The sequence below is a fragment of the Pelodiscus sinensis genome, chromosome 16 (genome assembly GCF_049634645.1).
Source record: "Pelodiscus sinensis isolate JC-2024 chromosome 16, ASM4963464v1, whole genome shotgun sequence".
NCBI lineage: Eukaryota > Metazoa > Chordata > Testudines > Trionychidae > Pelodiscus > Pelodiscus sinensis.
This window is the reverse complement of record NC_134726.1, coordinates 21,877,561-21,898,590: the sequence shown is the minus strand read 5'-3', so window position 1 is coordinate 21,898,590 and position 21,030 is coordinate 21,877,561. Positions and strand designations below refer to the sequence as shown.

Here is a 21,030-nt window from a genome sequence, read left to right as displayed (position 1 = left end):
GAGAAGCTGAGCATTTCCTGGAAAGAAAACAGGCTGCTACCCATTCCTGGCCTAGTGTTAAGTACTGCAGCTCTTATATACCCTTTGCTTGGAGCCTTGGAGTTTCATGTATATACCCTTTGCTTAGTTCAGAACCTGAGCCCATGCAGATGGTCAGGACCAGAGTACTAGATCTTCTGAGAGATGGAATATTGGCACTGAAACAGCTTTTGCATGTATTGCAGAGAAGGTGGCTGTTCCACCTTTGGATGCCCCACAAACCCAGACTTGCTACAGTGCTGGGAAAATACCCTGTCTAGTCCCACTGGAGAGGTTGTAGCTGAATATGACCTGGATATGGGACTTAAGAGCAATTTAAGAAGAACTTCATATATATTGAAACACCAGGATCTATCCAAGCCATTTGTTGCTGAGGTAGATGCTTCCAATTATGGCAGTGGGTCAGTACTGTCACAACTACAGACGTTACTAAGCATTCTCTGTCCATAAGAGATAGCTACTTCTACTTCAGAAAGCTAAGTCTTATGGAGCAGAACTACAAAATCTATGAAAAAGAGTTGCTAGTCATCATAGTTATCTTGAGGAGTGGTGTCACAACTTGGAGGGTGCTTGTTTTACCATTCAAGTATTCACCAACCACAAAAACTCTCAACACCAGCAATGTGCAAAAGTCTCAACCAGCACTATAATCAATGGTCCCGGTTTATGCTTTGAGTTCCATTACCCACCCGGAGGCCAGAAAAGCAAACACAATGCAGTCTTGCAAAAGGGGGAGTGCTACCAGAACCCTCCACCATACTGAAGCCCCACCACTTTGACAATGTATTAATAAACATGGACCTGTTAGCTCTTACAAAATCCTCCCTGTCGAGCAACTAAAACTGGTGACTAAACAGATGTCTCCCAACTGAACCCAACCCAGATTTTTCTGTTAAGAATGGGCTACTTCTGTTCCAAGGCTGTGTTAATGCATGTGAAGGCCCACTCTGCCTTTCAGTTCTCTGACTATGACTCACCTTTTGGCCCAACAGTTTGGATTTCGTACGCTTATGAAACTTATCACATAACATTTCTGGCGGCTCCAACTGCATGCCTCTATGAGACCGTACATGGATTCATGCAAAGTATATTGCTGTATGAAGCATGCTAGCCTCCTGGATCCCCTGGTCTCTCTATCTACTCCTTCACAAGCCTAGGAATCTCTATCTATGGATTTTATTATAGAGCTCCCTAAATCCCAGAACCATACCATCATATTAGTAGAAGCAGATCTCCTTTCCAAGATGTCCCACTTAGGCTATGTCTACACTGGCCCCTTTTCCGAAAGGGGCATGCTAATTTTACAGGTCGTAATAGGGAAATCTGCAGGGGATTTAAATATCCCCCGCGGCATTTAAATAAAAATGTCCGCCGCTTTTTTCCGGCTTTTAGAAAAGCCGGAAAAGAGTGTCTACACTGGCCCCGATCCTCCAGAAAAAAGCCCTTTTCCGGAGGATCTCTTATTCCTACTTTGAATACACTGGCCCCTCACTCTCGACCCACATCCCTGGGCATCCCCGCCTCGCCCCACCCCCGCTGTCCAGGGGCCAGTATCTGCAGGCCAGCCCCCCCAGACAAATTCCTTCGGGGTCTCCCTTGAAGAGCTTGGTGGCCTGGTTGGCCTTGCGCTGGAGGTTGCTGATGAAGATGGGGAGTTATTATTTCAAAATAATTTTCCTAATATAGACATGCCCTTAAAGAGACAAGGTGGTGAGGTAGTATTTTTTATTGGACCAACTTCTATTGGTGACAGAGACAAGATTTTCAGCTCACACAAAGCTCTTTTTCAAGAGTGGGAAATGTACCTTAAATCTATACGGGTATGTGAACACTTGTAGCCTATTTCGGAATAGGGCTGCAAATGTAGGCATTCGGAATTGCAAATCAAGCTCGAGATTTAAATATCCCGCGCTTGATTTGCATCTTCCTGGCCGGGCGCCATTTTTTGAAATTTACAAGCCCGGAATAACTGCCCGCGTCTACACGCGGCAGTGAAACGGGCGTTCGAAATAAAGCCCTATTTCGAACTACCTGTTATTCCTCCTGCAATGAGGTTTAACAGGTAATTTGAAATAGGGCTTTATTTCAAATGCCCATTTCACTGCCACGTGTAGATGTGGGCAGTTATTCCGGGCTTGTAAATTTAAAAAAAAAAAAAAAAAAAAGAAAAGAAAAGAAAGGGAAGATGCAAATCAAGCGCGGGATATTTAAATCCCGGGCTTGATTTGCAATTCCGAATGCCTACATTTATAGTCCTATTCCAAAATAGGCTGCAAGTGTAGACATACCCTACCTTATTGTTCTTATAGAAATAGGCTACTTTCTAATCGTGGTTTGAATGCATGAAAAACTAGTAACACAAATAGTTAAGGAAATATAAATTAAGTACCAAAAATAGAAGGGAGAACTTGTGCCACATCTAAAACTCAAGTAGTTTACAGCTATACTTAATCAATATTCAAACCAGTTACAATCAGCTAACAATACCACAGGGTACATCTACACTAGCCCCCTAGTTCAAACTAGGGAGGCTAATGAGGGCAACTGAAATTGCTAATGAAGCACGGGATTTAAATATCCCACGCTTGATTAGCATAATCCTGGCTGGTCGCCATTTTGGAAACTGACTAGCCCGAAGTAACTGCCCGCATCTACACGCGGCAGAGAAGTGGGATTCTGAGATAAACCCCTTAGTTCCAATTAACTGTTAAACCTCATTCCTTCTCAACCCTGCCTCTCTTGGTTCCAGTACGACTTGAGGCATGGCTAGTGCCTGCTATCCCAGCTCTGGCCCTTCTGCCTCCCCCCGGCATCTCGCCCTGGCTCACCAGTTGGTGTCCAGCTTCTGGCTCTGGATGGCAGCTCTAGTCCTGGCCTGCTGTTCACACTCCGGCTCAGCTCCACCTGCTGCACTCCCCTTGGCTCGCCCTACTTTACCCTGGCTGGCTAGCTCACACGGAGGACGGGTCCTTGGCTCCTGACTCTCTCATTGGTTAGCCTCTCTCATTGTCAATCTGGCTCAATGGAATGCTCTTCCCATTGGCCTGGAGACCTGTCAGTCTCAGGCTTCTCTCTATCCCATTTTCTTTTTTCCTGGTACTGGGTGAGGCTTAAACCAAACCCTACTACTAAGGTTCAGTAAGGGGCCAACAGCCCCCCAACCTCCAAACATAATTGTTTTTTATAACCAAATACGCCACAATAGCACTGCAGCTATTGATGCTATCCAATTTCCTCAGGCATATGCCTTGAGGAAATTGGTTTCTGTCCAGAACACCTGCCACCTGTTTTAAACCTGTTTTCATTCAACAGAGACAATGGGTTAATTATTTTCTGATGCTCAGGCTATAGACAGGGTCAGATTAACTTTTTGTGGGACATGGTGTCCATGGACAATGGAGCTCCATGCAGATGAACACAAGGACACTGCAAATCAGCAGTCACCAGATGCATACTGGCCCTGGGCCCTCCTGGGCTTTCGCTGCCAGCATGCCCCTTCCCCTCCATAGTGGGCCTGTGCTACACACCACACTGCACGCTCTCAGCATCTCCCTTGCCCTTGTACATCCAGTGTTCCATGGACTCACTCTGTCCGGCGCTTCCTTACCCAGAGATCTACCCCCACAGGGACCCTCCTCCATAACTGCCCACCACCCCCACTATCCCTTTGCCCTCAGAGATGCATATACCTACCATCCCTTTATTCCCTTACCACAACTGCACAGCTCCCCACTCAGCACCAGTCTGTCCAGTGTTCCAACACACACAGACTTCCTCCACCTCCTACAACCCAGCACTCTTGCCCCCAGACACATTACCCTGTGTCCTGACCCCCAGTTCTATCACTAGTCTTGTTGGGAGGTGACTATGTCTGCCAGGTGGTCCTGGGGCAGGTTTTCTCTGGTTCTTTGGGAGTAATGCGATCAGCTAGGCCAGAGCTGGAATGGGGCCTACCCAAGCTAGGCTCCCTCAGGACTTACTTGGCTGGTGGGGCCTAACATAGTCCCCACTATGTGGTGTCCCCCCAGCCAAGATCAGCCCAGCTGCTGCACCAGTCCCAGGCGACTTGGCTCTGGGGCGGCAGGCAGGGTCCCGCAGGTGGTGGGCAGCAGAGACTGCTAGGGTTGCCAGGTGTCCGGTTTTGAACTGGACAGTCCAATATTTGAGCTTTCTCTTCAGAAAACAAATTGAGAAAATACAAATGAGAAAATATAAATGTTCAGTATTACATTTACAAGATGTAATGTGGATTGTGATGTAATGTCAAGTGTGTCTGGTATTTTTGTTGAAACCATCTGGCAACCCTAGAGACTGCTTGGAACGAGAGCTGCGTTGGAAGTGAGGTAACTGTCCAGACACAACCAACCCCCAGCCTGCCTACACTAACTGCACCTTCTGGTTCTGTGGCCAGTAACCCTAACATGGTAAAGCCCAGCTGGTGGGCTGTGTGCTCCCCACTACACAGGTGACTGTGGTTTGCTGGCTGGGAGCCACTCACACAGCAAGGCCTGGGTGCTAGACTGCCCTTGGTGAGTAGCCAGATCTGATCCTGTGGTAGGGTTAGAGAGCTCTATAATGAGCCCCTTTCCAATGTGGCCTGTAGCCAGACAGACTAACCCCCCATATCATCCATCTTATTTGCCTCTCTGAAGCATACAGGGCAGAGAAGGAGCAGTAAAATCAGCATAGTCTGTGCTGGCTCATCTGATCCTGAGAAGCTGAAAAACACAAATATGTGGAGAGAGAGCGATTAAGTCAACAAGCTGGCCTCGAGGCTGCGAGAACTGCCCCCAGCTGGCACCTATGTTGATTCGAACACACACACAGTCCCTGGGAGAGGAATTTCCCACTGAGAAAAGAATCCCCAGTAATTCCAATTTAGTTATCTCTCTTACAAGTGTAAATTAAGTTCACAACTCCCTTGTAAGAACTGGTCTCACAAAAGACAGACCAGTCCCATTTGGCATGACACACAAGAAAGAGAAATACGTGACCCTATGGGTATATAAGATAGGTCCAGCACACACTCACTTTGAGTGTCATTCTACCCTCTACCTGCTGGTCGGGTTAGGTGTTTGACCTCCCGAGGTTCTATGGGGATGCCCACCTCGTATTTTCGTCTTTCCTAGGAATTGAGGGACCGGCCCTGGCCTGACATGCTGGAGTCGAGAGGCACAGAAGGGGGTAAAAATTGTACCTGGATGTGGTCCTCTGTCTTAAGTGTACACATAGAAAGAGTAAGCTGTTACTTGGTACCATTATTTCTATTTTTCTATCTTTATCTTCTTTGTAACCATTTTTAAGATCTATATTTTGCTAGTAGTTAAGAAATAGAGCAATAGCCATTGTAACCATATGATTTATAAGCTTCTTTAATAAACCTGTAACTGTTTAAGCTTTAACCTGACTCCTTCAGTTGCTGTAACAGAACGAAGCACAATTTAAAAGAACTTCAGCCGGTCTTAAGGGACAGATACAGGGAGCCCTGACCGTCGGCTGACAGTGGCCCCAGGGCCGCAATCCTGTGGGTGCCACTGTAAACCCAGTATTGGCTACAGATGTAAGAACCATCTTCCTTCACTCATCCTCTTCTTGCTTCTTTCTCTTTATACAATGCCTTGCTAGTATTAATGCCTCACAGATTTGGGGAGGGCAGAACGCTGTTTTAGTAGAAAGGTTAATGCAGCTACATGTTTTCCTTAATACAATTGACATCTGCAAGGTTTTACAGCTAATTTTGCAACTCCCAGGCTACGTCTACATTGGCCCCTATTACGGAATAAGGATGCAAATGTAGCACTTGGAAAGAGGCAAATCCACGGGGGATTTAAATATCCCCCGCGGCATTTGCATTTTCATGGCCGCCGCTTTTTTCTGTCTTGGAGATCAGCCGGAGAAAAGCATCCAGACTGGCGCGATCCTCCGGAATAAAGCCCTATTCCGGAGGATCTCTTATTCCTTGCACGTAGGAATAAGAGATCCTCCGGAATAGGGCTTTATTCCGGAGGATCGCGCCAGTCTGGACGCTTTTCTCCGGCTGATCTCCAAGCCGGAAAAAAGCGGCGGCCATGAAAATGCAAATGCCGTGGGGGATATTTAAATCCCCCGCGGATTTGCCTTTTCCAAAGTTCTACATTAGCATGCCTATTTCGTAATAGGCGGCCAGTGTAGACACAGCCCCAATGTAATTATGGCCCATTATTTTAGAAAAATCTCTCCCTGACTACACGCCTTTTTCAAAAGAGGCTTTTTTGAAAGATACTATCGAAAAAGCCTCCTTCGAAAAAGAGTTTAGATTGCATTATGAGAATTGAAAAATCGATCCACGTTTTCAAAAAAGAGTGTTCAGACTACTAGATGCTCTTTCCAAAAAAAAAAAAAAAAGGCACCCGGAACAGCTTCTGACAGGGCATGGGGGCAGCCTTTACTTCCTAGTGCTGCTGCATGCTCTTTGCAGAGACGCATACTTTAAGGGATACCCCTGGATAGCCCTTGCTCTGCTCCTGCGTCTGGCTTGCCTACCTCCTAGAGAGAAAGCAAAGCTGCTGCAGTGCTTGCTCTGGATTCCCTGCTTTCTTGGACACCACAGCAGTTTATTTTTGGTTTTTTTTTCTGCTTTTCACTGTGTTTTTAGCCATGGAGCCTGAGCTGCCCCTGGGCAGACGATGGCCCCACGCTGCCATACTGCAGCTTCTGCTGCATCTTCATGACTCTGTCATGAATCTCCTGCCCCATATGTACCCGGACCAGACCTATGAGACCTTTGTCCGGGATGCAGGAGCTCTGTCCTTGCCCCCAAACTTTTTTTTAGGACAGGCATATTTGGAGGCATGAGACGAGTTTGGACTAGTGGGACCGGCTCATCATGGAGCTCTGGAACGAAGACCAGTGGCTCCACAATTTCTGGATGCAGAAGGCCACATTCCAGGAGCTGTGCGCCTGGCTCACCCCTGCTCTGCAACACCAGGACACCCACCTGCGGCCTGCCATCCCCCTGCAGAAGCGGGTTGCAATCACCCTTTGGAAGCTGGCCACCCCCAACAGCTACTGCTCTATGGGACACCAGTTTGGTGTGGGGAGGTCTATCATTGGGGTCATTTTGATGGAGGTAAGTCACTTTCAGGGGGCAGGCCCTGCTGAGTGTGGGGGTTGAGAAAGGGCGACTGCCAGGCAAGGGCAAGAGGGAACGGGGGATGGAGTGCACTTGGAGGCGGCTCCTCGGCCAACCCTGCGCTGATGCAGGGGAGGGGGTAATCCTGACAAGGGAAGGGGTGGGTCGGGGAAGAGGGGGATTCTCCTCCCAAGCTCTTTGGTAACCTGTGTAACTCCCTGGTTTCTGTCTGTCTATTTGTCTCTTGCTGCAGGTGGTGAGGGCCATCAATGTGGAGCTGCTAAAGAGGCTTGCCCATCTCGGGGACCTGGACAACATCCTTGCTGGGTTTGCTGCCCTTGGCTTCCCAAACTGCAGAGGAGCCCTCAATGGGACACACGTCCCAATCCGTGCACCGCCCCATCGAGCAGCCCAATTAATGAACAGGAAGGGCTACTATTCTATGGGCTGCAGGCCCTGGTCGACCACCATGGACATTTTCTGGACATTTATGTCAGGTGGTTGGGGCGGGCACATGATGTCCACATATTCTGCAACTCCTATCTGTGCCGCAGGTTGCAGACAGGAACATTTTCCCCCAGCGGGACCTCGTGCTCGGGGATGTGCAGATGCCGGTGTGCATCGCGGTGACGTGGCCTACCCCATGATGCTCTGGCTCATGAAGCCCTGCACCCGCCACCTGGATGCGAGCAAGGAGCTTTTTAACATGCATCTTAGCTAGGCTCACATGCAGGTGGAATGTGCGTTTGGACGTCTGAAAGGGAGGTTCCGTTCAGAGGCGTAGCGAGGCTGTTTTGTGCCCGGGGGCAAAGGCCAAATTTGCTCCCCCCCAATCGTTACTGAGCAAATAATTTTACACATCAAATTATTGTATTATATTAAAAAAGACCTGAAAAATATGATAAAATATACCTAAAACATAATCTATAATAATAAACAATTACAACTGCCCTATAGAAGTACATTCTCTTTGGTGTCCCTGAAAGCTATTAGTTTTCATTTGTGTGGCTCTCAGAGGGCTTCAAGTTTGACATGCCTGATCTACATGTTTATTAGTCTTTAAAGTGCTACCAGATTATTGTTTAAGTTTTTCCTTTTGTTATAAAGTATCTTTTATTTAAAAAAATAAGTAACCCCAATACACTCATCTGCAGCCCAGAGTCAGGCACCACCCATTCCAATACAACATCCCTTCCCCAGAGCAGGCACCTCAGTCTCCTCCATACCAATGCAACTATAGGTAAATCTCATTAATCTCTGTATTAATCATTTTCTCATTTTTTTTATTTTAACTTTGTATCAAGTCCTTTTAGTTTTGTAATAAGTCTTTAGTTTGTTGTATTATTTTTATAGAAACTTTGTATACTTTTACAGAACATAGAAACTTTGTAGTAAGCCTTTTTACATAGAAACCTTATATCTTGTAGACTTTTTAGCTCTCCTCACTCCTTTGCTAAAGTGATTATCCTCTTGAGTGAATGAGGTGTGAATGGATACGGCATGAAAGAAAAGCATCTGTTGCAATGTTTGGAGAAAGGTGGAAGCCAGATTCAAGAACAGTAAGAATGGGACCTGTGAAGTGGGCTCATTGAAAGAAGGTTGGACCTGTGGATGCCTTGGGAGTAGGTAGAAAGCACCAGCGTTGGAATGTCCCTTTTCGAAGGTGAATGGGGGAGCATTAAAAAAAAAACACCCAGAAGAAGGTGCCATAGATGAAGAACTGCATATGCATATGACGACTCTCTGCATGAGAGGGAAGATGCTATGAATCTTGCAGTCAACATGGGAGCATTGATCTGGCTCCAACCCAGCGGTGGATATAGGGCAGGGCAAGCGGGGCAGCTGCCCCGGGTCCCACGCTTCCAGAGGCCCCACGCATGTGCTGTGGTGGCACGGCACATGCGCCATGTCAAAGGAGGGCCCCTGCAAAATTGTGCTGCCAGGGGCCCTGCAAAATCCTCATCCGCCCCTGCTCCAACCCTCCCCCACCTAACTAATCTGGCCAGCAGTTAGGTAGAACAGCTATTGGTGAAAACAAGACATGGGGGTGTGTGGGTGTATTGACTACTATGTGTGTATTACCAATAAATGTGGCATTTTGCCTTTTCCCCAAAAAATATCCCATGCAGTACTTTTAAGTACAACACAACCATTCCTGCCCCAGAGACAGCCCCCCAGTACCCCCCATCCCAAAGGCACTCACACCCCTTCCCCTGAGCCAGCCCCCCCCCCACAGTGACAGTGCTCCCCATCTCAATACGCCCATTTCACCCCTGCCACAAAGCCAGCCCCTCCCATGCATTCCCTCCCAGAGCAAGGCACTCCCAGTGCCGGGGGGGGGGGGAGGGAGAAGCACTCCCTCAATCAAATCCTCCCTCTCCCCCCAGGCAGGCACAGAGAAATGTCTCTTTCTTCAGAGCACTGCTCCTCCCACCCAGCTGGCTGCTTTGGCTTGCACTCTGGAGAAACCGGTGTTGGCAGCCACAGCAGCCAGCACTTAGCCAGCAGCTCAAGAGCAGAGTGGCTCGGTCTCACCCCACCCACCCCGGCACTCCCCTCCCCTTCCCTTCCCCTCCCAGCCAGGCAGGGAAGAATGTACCTTTCCTCAGAGCTTTGCTCCTTTTACCCAGCTGGCTGCTTTGGCTTGCACTTTGGGAAGAGCAGTGTTAGCAGCTCAAAAGCAGCATGTGCTCCACGCGCTTTGAACCACACCAGTCCCGCGCCCCCCCTAGCGTGGCGCCTGGGGACAATTTCCCCCCACGCCCCCCTCCCTATGCCTCTGGTTCCGTTAACTCATAACACACCTAGAGATGGGCGAACGCCACATCCCAGAGGTGGTGGCCACATGTTGTGCCCTCCATAACCAGGTGGAGAGGAAAGGGGAGGTCTTCCTGCTGGGGTGGGGGACAGGTGCTGATGGCGAGGGGAGACAATTTGAGCAGCCCCAGACAGCTGCCATCTGCCAGGCTCACCAGTCTGGTGTTCGAATCTGAGAGGCCCTGAGGGAGAGATTCTCAGGAGTTCACTGACTCTCCCCAGAGCCTTCCCCATGGGGGGTTTGGACTGGCTCACCCCTACCTGTCCCTTTACTACCCTCACCCTCTTCCCATAATGAATACATACACACCTGGTTTTCTTTGTAAACTGACATTTTTTTTTATTAGAAACACTATCAGTAAGGAAAATGTGCTGTTTAAAAAAAACCTTTCTTTTTGTTGTTCAAATGTTTATATACAAGGTAAATCTTTCACTCAAAAATAAAAGATTTTGTTACATAACTGAAATGTCCTTTAACTGGGGTTGTAGGGGACTGAAAACCTGGAGGGGGGAGGGAGCTCAAGTAGACCGCTGCTTCCCTAATGGCTGAGGGTCCTGCCATCTTCTTGCATCCTGGCACTGCCACAGCCTTGGGCTCGGGTGGAGCGAGAGCCAGTCCTGGCCTGCGCAGGAGGGGGGGCAGCTGTTGGGCCTGTGAAAGCTCGGGAGCAGGAGGGGCTGGGGGAGCAGGGCCCTGGCATGCAGGAGGAGCGGTGCCCATGGCAGGGTCAGGCAAGGCTAGGACCTCCCACATAGTGGCACAGATGGCAGTGCACTGCTGGACCCGCTCATCCAGCAGCCTGTTGCACCACTCGGCCTCTGCCTCCGTCCTCTGCTGAAAAGTTCTGTTGAGGTCCTTGCAGGATCACTACCTGCTCTTTCAGCATATCAGTGTAGACCCGTCAGTGCCTGCAGCTGCCACGTGTCCGGGATGGTGAGGGGGCATGTGTGGTGCTCCCCTCTTGGGTAAAGGGTCCGGATGTGGAGGAAAAGAAGAGGAGACAATCAATGTCTGCGTGCACCCCCGCTGTCCCTGAGGGCATGCCGTTGCTGGCAGGGGCTCTCCTTTGGACAGGAGACTCAGGGGTGTTACACGTGACACTGTGTGTGAGTTGGGCAGCAGCCTGAAAGCATCACAGGGGCCCCACAGTGGCAATGGGACTAGCTGGCCCCCTCACACTGTCAACCCACCCCTGGGTGGTGACCCCTCAAAGCACTCACCTGATGATCCCTCCCCAATGTCCATGGATGCCTGGGAGGCCTCTGGGGTCTGGAGGACTGGCTCCTGGGAGAGGGTCCCTGCTGTCTTACTCCTCCTCCTTGGGGTGCAGCTCACCTGTCCCTCCTTTCTGGTCGTTATCCCTCAGGGGTTGGTCCACAATACGGTGGGCTAACCCGGACTCCACCACACACAGTGGAGTCTGGGCTTCCCCACCACCCAGGATCTGCTCCAACTCTGTATAGTATGGGCAGCTCTGTGGGGCTGCCCCGGAGCGGGAGCTCTGATCTCAGGCCTTGGCATACCCCTGCCACAGTTCTTTCACCTTCGCCCTCACTGGGACCAGATAGTGGGAAAATGGAATGGAAGGATCCTGTATTCAAAATTATACTTTTTGTTTTTTATAACAGGGTTACATTTAACCAAATTTCAATTTGATCGCTGAGAAAGAAAGTTGAGCTTAAAGACCATATTTTGCTTCCAAATACATATAGGTGCTATATCTGAAATGGAGCAGCCAGCAATGATCAGCAATATTTGAATTTGAGGAGAGGAGAAGTTACAGGCTTGAATTTATTAAGTCATTAATCTTGAACATTAAGTACAAGTTTGTTTTAGCAATAACATTAAGGAGATGGTAAAGTCCAATGGGTCCCAAAGTGTGGTCCACGGCCCACTAGTGGTCTATGGCCACCTTGCAGATGGTACCTGCTTCAAGGCTCAACTCCCTCCCTCCAGCGGGGAGCCCATGATGGTACTCCAGCCTGGGCTGGGGCAGGGAAGTGATGCCTGGAGGCATTCCAGAATGGGAGCAGTGGCCAGAATGGGAGCAATGGGAGGCAGTGTCTGGGACATGGTGCCTGGAAGTGGCGATGGATGCAAAGCCAGGTAACTATCCCCTCATGCCTAGACCCCCCACTTCCATCTCGCTCAGACATATACCTAGGGTTGCCAGATGGTCTCCCAATCACTGGGAGCCTATGATTGCGCAGAAGCCTGGCAGGGATGGGGGGAATGACTGGGACTCCCAGCCACTCCCCTCACCCCGGCTAGGCTTCTGAAGCGCCCAGAGCGGCGATCATGGCCCTGCCTCCCAACTGGGACTCCCAGGCAGGGCCACGATCAGTGCTGGGAGCCTGTGATTGTGCAGAAGCCTGGTAGAGGTGGGGGGAGTGGCTGGGAATCCCATTGCACATGTCTGGTATTCTCGGATTTTTTTTTACCGGACAAAGAGCACAAATACCAGACACCTGGCAACCCTACATATACCCTGCCTAGATGCCATATACCCATCCCACTCCTGCACTCTCCCTTGCTCTTGCACCCTCCCTCCTGGCCAGACACCCCACTCTCAGTCCACTCCTGCACCCAATCTTCCACTCAGACTTCCCCATCCCAGCCTGCTTCCACACCCAGTGGGCCTGACTGACATTGTAGGCCCAGGGACCATACCTGAGAAGAGGCTAGGCCGAGGGCAGTCAGTCCTTAGTGTTGCCTGGACCGCAGTGCTGGCCTCTCCAGTCCTCAAAGCTGTGTGGAGTGGCAACTGTGTAGAATGGCCCATCGGTGGGCCTGCCTGCACCCTTCCTCCGACTCACGCCCCGCACCACTACCCCTTCCTGCACCCATTTTTTCATCATGGGTGTTTGGCTGATGGTCGGTAGAAAGGTTTGTGTTGAGTGGGGTGGGCTGTGGGCTAAAAAATTTGAGAACTACTGATATAGTGTAATGCAGTACTCCAAATCAAGTAAGGAGAATAATCCTGTGTTGATGTAGATGGTCATGCGGACAGATCACTTGACTTTTAACCCACTTTTTCAGCTGAGTTGGTCAAAGGTACAAAGAGCAGGAACTAAAGGAAATAACCACAAGGTGCATGTTCTGTAGACAATTTGACAAGGGGTACTAGTGCAAGTAGTTCCATAGTTCAAGCCTGCAGAAAATAAAATTGCAGCTCTTTATATTTAACAGACTGGATTAGAGTCTGGAGTTCAGCAAACCAAATGAATCCTGCTCCACTCAAGTTGAACATCATGCTCCCACTGACATCAATGAGGGAGCATTTCTCTCTCTTGATTTTAAACTTGTTTTAGGAACCCAAATCTGTATGCAGGCACGGAATTTAGTACCAGGTTTTGAAAATATGGCTCGAATCACTTGTCAGGCAACAGTGAAGAGCAGATCTGTGAATAGAAGACAGGCATGCAGAATTCCTGCTCTTGGGATTGGAAAGCATAGTAGCCCACCTCTGTATATCCTCTGACTGAACAAAATGGAGAACAGCTAGCTGGTGCTCCCAGAAGACCCACAGGAGAGAGTGGGAGAGGGAAATAGCCCAGGAAATGGAGGAAGAAGAGAAGCCATTGTTCTGTTTGGGGTGTTACAATGTTGAGTGGTGCTACTATCTTCTCCAATCCCATGTTTTTCCTAGGGGACCTAGCATTGGCTTTGGAAGAGTTTTTAGGGTGGGGTGCTGAGCTGTGCCCCTCTCCACTTGCCCCTGTGGAGCCACAGGCTGGGGCCAGGAACAGAGTCCCAGGGATGGTGGCTGAGTCCCCAGGACTGACAGTGGAGCCCTCCGGTGCAGAGCTGGAGCCCTGGCACGGGGCCACAGTGGGTACAAAGCCTGTGCTTATGGGACCTAGCAATTAGGGGTTTCCAATTCCTAATGCAATTAGGGGGTCCCTTATTATTGTCCAAGGCCTCATGGGGTGTTCCCCTGCAGCTTAGTGCAGAGCCATTGCAGTGCGAAGGGGCTGGCTCTTAGGATACCCCTGAAATCGAAAGAGCATGACCCTTCCTGCCTGCAGCACCAGAGATAAAAGCTGAACTGGAGACCCCTGGAGTTTAGATGGGGAGTTTGATTTTGGCAGGTAGAGGGTAGATCTATACCAGCTGAGAGGGTGCTTCCCAGCACAGGTACACAGACATTGAGAACTCTGAGTTAATGCAAAAATAATATTGGCCAAAGTGGCCTGGTGATAGTTTGAGCTAGTCTCCCTTGTGCAATCGTGCCTGACCCTTTAGGTCAGGGGACTCAAACTACTGGTCCATGGGCCATCTGTAGCCCGAGCACTTCTCCAATGTAATATTTTGAAAACGTTGTTTAATCAAGCCTGCGCATCTGTCAGTCCTTGGGGGGTAGAGTGTGTGTGTGTGGGGGAGGAGGGGCAGGCAGTGCACATGGACTTACTTGTGCACACAGCTCCCAGCAGCACCCAGACTCCCAGCGCTCTCATAGTCCTGGCCACAGACAGTACAGCTTGGTCTGGGAAGCAACGCTGGCTGCCAGGGCCAGCTTTAGTAAGTGCAGGGGCCAATTCGAACCATTTTTGTTGAGGAAAAGAGGAAAAAAACCAAACCAAAACACCACACACACACACACACACAACAAACCACAACCACACACAAATATCACATCAGAAGTAGATCTGATCAAAATGTATATCACTATAGTTGAACATTTAAAAAAAATGCCATCCTTTATTATGCAAAATTTTACACAAAATTACATCAGTTGCCTTAAGTGTAGGTCAAATATTTTCAATTGCAAACTATCCAATTTTTTCAATAAAGTTTAAAGTTTGATTTTTAAAAAGTTACCAGAGAAGCATTGCATTGCAGTTTTCTGTTATATTGATTTACTTTTTAAATAGCAAAAATGGAGTCTTTGATAAGAAAGTGTCAGTTCTGTGGTCAAATTCCAGTCCTTAGTGATTTCAGCACCAACGAATTCACTAGGTAACATGGTACCTCAGCACCATTGCCTCCTTTGCACTGCCCTTTAACACAGTGCCTGCATGTTGAGTCCAATGTCTGTTTACACAAGATTTTATCAATGACTTTTGCTCAAGTGATCACTGAGACAAGACAAGGACTCTCAATTGATTCTAGTCAGCTCTGCCTTTAAACACTGGGGCTGCGTCTAGACTGGCATGATTTTGCGGAAATACTTTTAACGGAAACGTTTTTCCGTTAAAAGTATTTCCGCAAAAGAGCATCTAGATTGGCACGGATGCTTTTGCGCAAAAGCATCCATGCCCAGTGTAGATGTGCTTTTGCACAAGAAAGCTCCGATGGCCATTTTAGCCATCGGGCTTTCTTGCGCAAAAAATTAAGGTGCCTGTCTACACTGGCCCTCTTGCGCAAGTATACTTGCACAAGAGGGCTTATCCCTGAGCAGGAGTGTCAAAGTATTTGCGCAAGAAGCACTGGATTCTTACATTAGAACATCAGTGCTCTTGAGCAAATTCAAGCGGCCAGCGTAGACAGCTGGCAAGTTTTTGCACAAAAGCGGCCACTTTTGTGCAAAATCTTGCCAGGCTAGATGCACCCTGGATGTAAAGTGTCAGATATAATCGAGGACTCCCAAATAGACTCTGCACTACCAGAAATAAAACCTGTTTCCATCTTCTGTGACTTTCAGTTAGATGTGACTCACTATCCTCTGCTTAGTGTTCAAGTTATGGTAGACCCTAAGCCAGGTTATATTAAATTCTGGTCTTTAACCTTTTAATCATACAACATGGATAACAACATTTCATTCTCCCAGCTCCAAGTCTTAAGTGAATTTCAACCCAAAAGAGCCAAAATTGAGCACCTTGACACAGCAGATGTGTCTACTGACCTCTGTGGCAAAGTAGGTTGTCTATATAAATAACGTCTGCTCGTGAAGCCTTTTCCTACAGTTGATTAACAGATGGCCATAGATAGCTCATTCAGACCACTGGCTGATAATAGTTAGTCACCCTGACCAGTCATTAACCATAGTCATGGACTCACCCTACTCTCCATTGTCTCTATGATTCTCTGATGACCTGTGACAAAAAAGGAGGGTGGAAAGAGAAACTGAAGGAAGAGACCTCTCTAAATTCACCAATCAAAGAGCAGTATTGCCAACCCAAAAATCACAAGGAACGCCTACACAAAGTTATGAGAATGATCTACAAATCATAAGATTTTTTAAAAATAAAACATGTTGGATTTTTATTGGCCTTTTGTTTGAGTATTTAGGGTTCATGTTTTAAAGCTTTCCTCCTTAGCTGAAAGGCCCAGAAGTATAGGGAACTTTTTTTAAATGAAAGCTGAGATTCCTACATAATCAATTGACTCCAGGCCTTTAGAAAAACACCAAATGTTTTTGGTATATATGGTTGTGACTACTTTCTTCCACTATTTGATCTGAGGAAGTGGGTCTGGCCCACGAAAGCTCATCATCTAATAAACCATCTTGTTAGTCTTTAAAGTGCTACATTGTCCTGCATTTTGCTTCAACTACCCCAGACTAACACGGCTACATTTCTATCACCAAATGTTTTGAGACTCATGGTAAAACAATGGAGGAATTCTTGTGAGCCCATGCTTTGCTCACAGTATAAATTAAAAAAACCCCAGTATCTTCTCCACTAAACATCCTAATGAGATACTGCAAATGGTGAACTGAATTCAACAGCTCCTGATATGAAAAACTAGGTTGATACCTGTTCATATTTGAGATGGGTTACCAGGAATCATGCAAGACAATATGAAATCTTTCCACTCTCAAGTCAGCATATTCACAAAGCACCTATAATTTTGATCCATGCATTTATTGGATAGTGAAAGAGAAAGGAGGGGAATTAGTGTAGATAAATGTTCAAATTAAAAAAAAAAAACCTGAAGGAATTAGGACTGGGCTCCTACATCTCACGTTCAGAACTGACTAGGACACTTATGACCAGATTTTCAAAGGTGTGTAAAGATCAGATAGATATCTTTGAAGATTCAAATTGGCAACTGTCTCTTCAGGAGCTTAATTACCTTTGAAAATCTGAGCTTAGATTTCCGAGTCTAATTTTCAAAAATGACTTTAGTCACTCATGTGCTTTTGAAAATTTTAACTGGGGGGCTAAAGAGACAAAAATAGACAAAAGGCAGGAGATATGGTATTCCTTTTAAAAACGTGTGACATCTATATTTAACTAAATTTTATATTATTTTTCTCCCAGGGGCAACTGACCCCTCCAGCTCCCTCACTACTCCACTGCCCCCCCTCCTACAGATCTATCATCTTATGCATGTGCAAGATCTGTGAGAGCCGTCCCATGAATCTGTAGTTAGTGTCTGTGGCGCCTGCTTCTGGGTGGTGTCTCAATGCTGCCATATTCACCTCCAAAGAGGGGGCTTCCCAAAGCAGGCCCTTGCTGCTGACCCCCAAGGCATCCACCGGTCCAGTCTCCTTTCAATGGGCCCACTTCCCAGGGCTCATTGATCTTGGATCTGGCTTCCATCCCCTCTCCAACCCACATCAGAACTACTGTGCCCTCCTGGCTTAGGAAAAGAATAAACAGGAGGATTGGAAATTAACCCGCCCAGTCTCACGCCCCCTAGGCAGGGAATGAGCCATCTACATTAGGCCCCCACTGGAGTATCATGTCCAGTTCTGGGTGCCACGTTTCAGGAAACGTGGAGAAACTGGAGAAAGTCCAGAGAAGATCGACACAAATGAAGAAGGGTCTAGAGAACATGAGATATGAGGCAAAGTTGAAGAAATTGGCCTTGTTTACCTTGGAAAAAAGAAGACCAAAAAGGGACATGAGAGCAGCATTCAACTATCTAAAAGAGTATCATAAGGAGGAGGAAGAAAAATTGTTCTGCTTGGCCTCTGAGGTTAGGACGAGAAGCAATGGGCTTAAATTGCAGATATTTAAGACCAGGCTAGACACCTGTCAGGGATGAGCTAGGGCATCTCAACTTTGGAAGCCCCAGGGGCCACACTGATACTTAGAGAACATGCTGAGGGCCTCAACTTAAGTGTGGTTGCATATGCAAGCAAATATATACAAATAGCTTCTCTCACACTGACAGGTATGAATACAAAGATTAAGGCAAGACTACACAATACACAGGCCCCATTTAAGTGAGTTCTGCTGATATTAATAAAATGCAATATTTACCCGATTTCTACCCATGTGACAGCATTTTTCATGAGCAATGACAGTCCAAGAATTTAACTACTAAAACATATCAACAGAAGATCATTACACTGACTACTTTTTTTGTACACTCCCACTCGCCGGCCACATGTTGATCCCCACATAAACCCAAACTGCACCGTGGGGCGCAAAGAAACTGGCTGTGGGCGGCATACCAAGTTATTAATAAATATTTTATAAACCTTTTCCTTTTCTCTCTCCTGCCATGTCTCCTCTCCTTACTCCATCATCTCCCCTGGTGCCTGCTGCCCTCCAACTCCTCACCCTCCTCTACTGTGCTGACTCCTGCCCTTCTCACTGCCCTCAGCAACCTGCCCCCCTCCACCAGCCCTTCTCTCGCCCCTGTGCCCACTCCTCCAGTAGCCCCACTCTGATAATGTGAGCTACCCCTCCTCATCCCCTCTTCTAACACCTCCCTCTACACACCTGCCCTGCCTCTCTTCTCTGGTGCTGATCCCTCCCCTACAGGAGTCTGCCCTTCTGCTTCATGCCCAGAATCCCCTGGCACCTGCACCTTCCCTTACCCCAGCACCCTTCTCATGCCTCCCCCTTCCCTTGCTGCCCCTGCCTCCTTTTTCCCTGATGCCCATCCCCTCACCACTCTCTGCCCCCATTCCCCTCATGCCCCGGTGTCCTCACACATGCCTTGCTCCATCCCCACCTTTTGCATGCCCACCCCTTCTTTCACTTACCTTCCTTCCTCCCCCCCCCCCCGCATCCCCCTCCTGTTCTGCAATGTGATTTGTCCTTTTCATATTTGTTCATTTTTTTAAATTGTATCCTTTGGTATATACGGTTGTGACTATTTTCTTCCACTATTTGATCTGAGGAAGTGGGTCTGGCCCACGAAAGCTCATCATCTAATAAACCATCTTGTTAGTCTTTAAAGTGCTACATTGTCCTGCATTTCCCTTCTTTCAAGCCTTCTCCCAGCACCTTCCCCTCCCCCCTCCAGCCCCTAATGCCCTTCCCCTCTCCTCTCCTAACCCAGCATCACCCTGTCCCCCCTCCCACTGACACCTCCCCTCCTGCCCTTTCCCTCACTGTCTGCACTTGGCCCCCTGCCATTTGTCTCTCCTGCACCCGTGTCTTGGTGCCTTCCCCTTTCTTCCCCCTCCGCACAAGCCTCTTCCTCTCCCTCACCTCCCCCTAATTTCCCCCTCCCCTACCTTCTGCGGGGCCGAACTCCAAACCGCGCTCGCCGCCCCCCTTTTTCAGTTTCAAAATCGTCTCGCCCGGGCGTCTCCCCGCTCACCTGCATGGCGGCGGCAGCAGCCGGCAGCGTGCGCAGGTGAGGGCGGGGAGCCGACTGTGCTTAAGGCTGGCCCTGCGGGCTGCCCCTGCCGTGATGCAACTGCTCTGGCCGGGGAGCTGCCCTAGCAGATGCGTTTCTGCAGCCAGCGGGGCAGAGCGGGAGGGTTTCGTTTTCGGTTACTCATACAGGGGCTGGGGATCCCAGCATGAGGATGCATTTGTTATTAGCTTGGCGGGGCAGGCAGGATTCCAGCGTGAGAGTGGGGATGTTAGCTGGGAGTGGGGGCATCCCGGTGAAGACATGGGGCTGGCAGAGTGAGGACTCTGTTTGGTGTCTTTTGTAATATCCTGCTCGCTGGGCTTGTGGCCAAAGGGGGAGATATTATCAACCTGCATGTACTGTATTGCCAACTCCAATAGTTCAAAACTCAGCTCTGCCATACCCCCAAAAGAGAATGGCTTCTTTGAAATCACAGATAAAAAGACAGTTGGGGTTCTTTTTATTTGGCAACTGGAGTTTGCTGTCTTTGGCTGACCTCGGAGCACGTTTTCAAACTTTTCTCCACAAATCATCAGACCTAATGTCTTCCTTAAAAGAAAAAGAAAAAGGCTGTGATTCTCTTCTGATACCATGTACCAACAAACAAACATAATGTACTAAATCAGACATCACAGGCGATAGCAGTGCAAGGGGCATCAGGTGGTGGAGTTCACAGAGCTGGCTTATTTCTAATAGTGTGGCTGAGGCTTTCCAGGAAAAAAAAAGCCCAAATAATCAGGAAGCTCGTGATCAAATCTGGAGAGTTGGCATCACTGATATCTAGCCAGTTTCACAAAATGAGTTAATAATTTCACAGCCTACACCTGTGGATGGCATGGCTCTGCACACCCCAGTATGCCACAGGGATATTCCAGCAGAGGCATGGAGCTAGTAGCAAGAAGCTAGTTGAGCCCTGTTGTGCTGCCAGTGGTGGCTGCAGAAGCCCTGGCGAATTTTAAATTGTTCAGGGGCAACAGGCAAGTCTGGAAAATGCAGTGGTGGTGGTGACGGGGATTGGGTGGTGGGGAGAGGATGAGCCAGCAGGCTTGACTAGGAGATATGTTGGAGGGAAATGCACAGACATCCCTCCTTCAGAGCCATGCCAGAGGGGAGTGCCTGCTGGCCCTCTAAGAGGATTTGAGGACTGGTCCTGGCCTCCAGGGCTATGTCTACACTGCAGCGTTATTTCGGGATTCCAAAGGTATCCCGAAATAGCTATTCCACATCTTTAAACTTGCCCGTTATTTTGAAATATATTTTGAAATAACAGGCATGCTATCCTGGCACCCCTGTAACCCTCATTCTATGAGGGTTAAGGGACTTGTCAGAATAGTGTTTTATTTCACAATTACTTCAAAATAAACTACACAATTTGCACAGTGCAAATTGCATTGCTTATTTCGAGGTAAGGGTGCCATGTAGATGAACCCAAGGTAAATTGAGTTTGAGAGCCTCACTCTAAGTATGTTATGCCAGTAGGAATATGAGCTATGAATGCAGATGATGTCAGAAATAAAAAGTGTCAAGGGAAAAGAGAAGAGAACTGAATGTAGAGATTTGCAAGACTAGATAACTG

At 48.3% G+C, this 21,030-nt stretch overlaps 1 protein-coding gene across 5 annotated transcripts in view; it reads right to left on the bottom strand.

Annotated features, from left to right (window-relative positions):
* LOC102445731 (acyl-coenzyme A synthetase ACSM3, mitochondrial-like) overlaps positions 1-19,693 on the bottom strand; it is a 44,137-nt gene extending 24,444 nt beyond the window's left edge. The window contains exon 1 of one of the 5 annotated variants that reach the window (XR_003089352.2): positions 2,868-3,015. The gene's annotated coding sequence lies outside the window, so the exon portion shown is untranslated. Of the gene's footprint in view, positions 1-2,867; positions 3,016-19,329 lie in introns of those variants that run through there. The other 4 variants (XM_075899415.1, XM_075899416.1, XM_014573668.3 and 1 more) reach the window with 4 other exon arrangements.
* Positions 19,694-21,030: the final 1,337 nt, after the last annotated feature.